This window comes from Sorex fumeus, unplaced genomic scaffold, assembly GCF_029834395.1.
Source record: "Sorex fumeus unplaced genomic scaffold, SorFum_2.1 ptg000093l, whole genome shotgun sequence".
In the NCBI taxonomy this organism is placed as follows: Eukaryota; Metazoa; Chordata; class Mammalia; order Eulipotyphla; family Soricidae; genus Sorex; species Sorex fumeus.
Window position 1 is genome coordinate 7,806,010 of NW_026606150.1, and position 5,362 is coordinate 7,811,371.

Consider the following 5,362-nt stretch of genomic DNA (forward strand, 5'->3'; position numbering starts at 1 on the left):
AAACTCAATGAAAATCCTATTCAAAGTTTTATTTATTTATTTATTTATTTGCTTTGTGGGTCACACCCGGCCATGCACAGGGAATACTCCTGGCTCTGCACTCAGAAATTACCCCTGGCGGTGGTTGGGGGACCAGATGGGATGCTGGGACTCGAACCTGGGTCAGCCGTGTGCAAGGCAAACGTCCTCCCTGGTGTACTATCACTCCGGCCCCCTTACTCTAAGTTTTATATACCGCAGACCTCCTTAATGTCTGTTTGCTCTCTCTACCTGTCATGCCCCACACAGAGCGGGAACATGGGACTGGTCAGTGCTGTTTTCAACACTGCCCCTCACACACACAAACACACAGGCCCTCTCAGGCGCACCGTAATGACCACTGAACCAGAGGAAAATGCTCCACACGTGTCACAGAAGGGACCCCACGCTGTCGCTGTGATGCTCCAACTGCAAGTGAGTGAGGAAAGGGTTCGAGAAGCATTTCCCCGGTCCCTAGTTATTATTCAGTCAGTGGGCTGAGGCAGTTGTCAGAGAACTTGACTACAATGGGTGCTAGTTCAACGTTATCATTTATCACAAAAATATCTCAATTTTTTATTTCTTTGTTTATTATTGAATTGAAGGGCTGGAGCAATAGCGCAGCGGGTAGGGCGTCTGCCTTGCACGCGGCCAACATGGCCGACCCGAGTTCGATTCCTCCGCCCCTCTCGGAGAGCCCGGCAAGCTACCGAGAGTATTCGATATGCCAGACACAGTAACAACAAAGTCTCCAATGGAGACGTTACTGGGCCTGCTCGAGCAAATCGATGATCAACGGGAGGGCCTTTACTTTACTTTACTTTATTGAATTACTGTGCGATGCATAGCTATAAAGCTGTTCAGGGTCGGGTTTCAGTCATACGATATTCCAACACCCGTCCTTCACCAGCGCACAGTTCCCACCAGCGCACAAAACCACCTTCAGTCCAACTTTGTTTCACACGTCCCCATCCCAGCTTTCACCCTGGTCAGCGACAAAGAACGTGTCCCTCCCCTCTGGGCAGGGCTGCAGGACACGGCTCCTCCAGCTCCCCCAGGAGCCCCCCGTGTGGTCTCGGGCACAGATAGACGGGGAGGCGGACACGGAGCACGTGTGACTCATGCGTGTGAGGGGGCCTCGTGGGGCCCACAGTTCTACCTCCTACCAACGAGAATTCTGTCCCAGGGACCCTGTAGACTTTGAGGAGTCTGGAAAATGAGATCAAAGGAAGAGCCTGAAGCATAATAAGTTCATTGATGGGAAATGGAGCATCAGAGACATGGCAGGAGGGCTGGAGGGATCGGATGGCGGGGGGAGGGGGTTGCCTGGCTTGCCGCCAACATGGCTTCCATCCCCGGCATCCCATATGGTCCCCTGAGCACCACCAGGAGTCATTCCTGAGTGCAGAGTCAGGAGGAACCCCTGAGCATTGCTGGGTGTGACCCCCCAAACAAAATCAAGTGAAAAAAAAATTCTGAAAGCGGCAAGAAGAGAGAAAAAGAAGTGTTTCATTTCTCTCACAATCAAATGCCCTCAACGTGTTTGTTGTGGGTCTTAATTGACAAAAGGCATCACTGCCATCTGTGGACACAGGGTATGCAGCTTAAACAATGGTCTTGTATTCGTTCAATTCTGTTCCCGCACTTTCACGTGTCCAGTTTTGTAAGAGTAACTTTGTCCTTAGATTTCTGATGTGTCTTGGGAATCTAAGAGCCCTTTTTACAAGTTTCTTCAAACCAAAGTATTAGAGCGACTCTGACGACACAATTTAAAAATCTCCTTGTCTCAACCTGTAACAACACATTAGTGATGTTTTATACAGGGGCTTAAAAGCTCCAAGGTGAGATGCAACAATTTTCAACACTTTCCTATAAGGAAACCTTTTTGAGCACTTTTTTTTGGGTAGATTATTCATAACAAGCAGTACAAAATAAATTAGCATCTGCTTTTGGGGCAGGCTTGGGTGATGGTGGGAAAGTTTGAAATAATGGTGGTGGAAAGGTGGAATGGTGGTGGGATTGATGTTGAAATATTGAGTGGAATAAATTATTGTGAACAACAGGGAGGAATGGGAGCACTGTGATGGGCGCAACCCAATAAACTTAAGCTCCCTGTGGCAAGGCAGAAAGGACAAACCAATGTTATCCTACAGCTGACGTTATCATGACAAAATTTAGCATGGCTTTCTGAACACAAAGCATTGAAGGCCTCTTTAAAATTAAAGATCGGGGCTGGAGCAATAGCACAGAGGGTAGGGTGTTTGCCTTGAACGTGGCCGACCCGGTTCCATTCCCAGCGTCCCATATGGTCCCTTGAGCTCCGTCGAGGGTAATTCCTGAGTGCAGAGCCAGGAGTAACCTCTGTGCATCGCCGGGTGTGGCCCCAAAAGAAAAAAAAATTAAAGATCTTATAACTTACTACACGCTGACTAGTTGATTCACATTGTGAATCAGTGAGATAATATGTATCTTTAAGAGTTCTTTTTCTCTTATGGGCTGGAGCGATAGCACAGCGGTAGGGTGTTTGCCTTGCGCACAGCCAGCCGGGCTGAGCCGGGTTTGATTCCTCCACCCCTCTCGGAGAGCCTGGCAAGCTACCGAGAGTATCTTACCCACACGGCAAAGCCTGGCAAGCTACCCATGACGTATTCAATATGCCAACCACAGTAACAACAAGTCTCAAAATATGGAGACGTTACTGGGCCCGCTCGAGCAAATTGATGAACAACGGGAGGACAGTGGACAGTGTGTTTCTCTTATAATTTTGATTTTCAGGGAAAACAGAAGAGGGTATGAATCCTCACACAGCTTACCAAGAGACCAGCAAGACTTTGAAACTTGTTGGTAACATTCTCTTAAGGGCCCTCTGGGAGGAGCAGGAGGGAGCACTGAGGATTGGGGAGAGTCACGAGCTGCTGGGCTTCGTTAGAGGCTGTCGAGTGTCTGTCTCTCCCAGCATTATCTGTGCCTGCAGGGGCCACCCCGGCACGTGCAGGCCCAGCAGGTGTGGTCTGGGTGTCACCTCCTGCCCTCATGGAGTCTGGGTGGGGCAGCGGAGTGCATTCGTTAGAGTTGACGAACTGTGTGCTTTGCTAGAATACATGGACACATCATAAGTTCAGAACAAAGGACAGAGTGTGACACATGGGCCCCAAATGTGTGAGGCTGTAGTGGAGAGATGGCAGTTCCACAAGGACACCTGACTCAGCAGAGCTCACGGAGACAGTATTGGCGCCCATGGATGTAGGGCGTTTAGGGGACAGTGAAGGGGTCAGAGACCCTGGACTGTGGGGTCAGCCTGAAGGACAGTGCCCAGGGATTTCCACAGAGGACACATATGCACACGGGGCCTGAGCACACGGGACACATATGCACACGGGGTGCAGGTGAGAAGCAGAGAATGTGTGTAGAAGGGGACCCAGGTTGCTGCGGCCCCGCGGGAGTCCGCACGTCGTGTCTGTGGAGAGTGTTGTGGTCCCTGACACGGGCACAGCTCCTGCTCCTGACAGTCACACAACGCTTCTGGCAGTTCCAGGGAAAGTCAGAGACTTTCCCAGAGGCAGTGCCCGGGGCAGGGTCAGACCTGGGGACTCGCCAGGGCGCCCTCTCCTGGTGCTCAGGGGTCGCCCTGTTCTGTCTGGGCTCGGTGATTCCTCTTCTCTGCTCAGCCTCCTCTTCCTCATCCATCAGTGCACTCTGGAGCACTTCTCGGAGGGGTTTACTGCCTGCTCTTTCCCATGTTGGCCAACGAGGAAGTAGATGGCGGGGTTGACTGCGCTGTTCACGACAATGAGAAGGGTTAATAAGAACCATAGCGTAGGATTAAAGATTGTTGGCAATGTGTAGACGGCATAGACCCTTCTCAGCACACTGAGCAGCAGGAAGGCCAGGACACTGAGCAGGATGGTCCAGTAGAGCTTGCTGGGCTGTCTCCGCCGGGAGGAACACTGGACGCGGATGATCAGAGTCAGGCCAGACACCAAGAGCACCAGGAATGTAGTAAAGGTGACAGTGTGAGTGAAGAGCCACATTTTGTACTGTTCTATCACCCTAAAAAGATCGCACAGAAACATCATTAATGAGCAGGTAAATGACAGCCCCCAGATGAGAGCACACAGGATGGTGGAGAGATGGCCTGGGTGGTGACATTTGTACCAGAGGGGCCAGAGCACAGAGACACAGCGCTCGGCGCTGACGGCCATCAGCAGGGTGAGACCTGCCAGGTGACAAAACTGAATGAAATATTCTTTGAATAAATACATGTGAACATTTGAATGATCAGCAGTGTTCTCAAGAAAAATACCCAAGAGAAAGAGGAAGTCTGCGAATGCCAGGTTGAGGATGTAGACGCTGTAGGGGTTTCTCTTCACACGGAAAGCCAGCAGCCAGATGACAGTCCCGTTCCTCACCATGCCGCAGAGGCTGATGAGTATAATGATTCTGGCGATCACAAAATCTACAGGATTAAAATCCAGTGGCATCGGTGCAATGTCTATCCCATTCAATGCTGTGTTACCTGCCCCTTCTGCTGCCTCAGTCCAGTTATTCTGGAGCAGGTGAGACCTGTTCCCGGTGTCATTCCTGGGCTCAGCAGCCATCTGTGCGTCCTGCTGTGGTCACTGTGAGAGGGGGCTGGGGCGGGGACAGTCCTTTCAGGGATGGGCCGACACTGCCCTCGCCTCTGGCTTCAGACCCATGACCCCATTGAGCAGGGACACAGGGTGTGGGTGTGAGGGAGGGTCCTCCCAGCTCCTGTTGTCCCCAGCCACCAGGCAGATGAGCTCCGTGCTCAGAACAGGGCCAGGGTCCCTTGGAGACACCTGATGATCCTGTCCCCGGTGACCTGGCCAGGACACGGCTGCTGAGGGTCTTGTGCCTGGGTGGGGGACACAGCCTGTCCCTGCTCACCGCTCTCCCCTGGGGCGACGTGTTCTGTTCCTCCACTTGCAGGTTCTCCAGCTGGAATAAAAATATATTAGAAATTAAAGTTTTCATAAAAATGAAAATGTGTGGATATTCAAACTTCTCAGGATCTCTCTGATAAGGCCATGTCTGTATTTTCTGTTATCATCACGCACCAAGTACACGCTCACTGGTATTCTTCGGTTGGTCCCTCACACACCCCTCTGGATGCCAGATGACCCTCAAAGTGTGTCCTCCAGGAAGTTTCAGTGCTTTTGGCCAGTAACGAGGATGGTCAGGAAAGGGTGTGAGACTCTCTCAGACCCTGATTGTCAGGTACTGATTATATCTTTCCAGTCAATGAACTGGTGACTTTATAAAAGTCAATTAACTACTGACTTTTTAAAACTATGACACTGACCACCCCAACCCTGTGAAACAG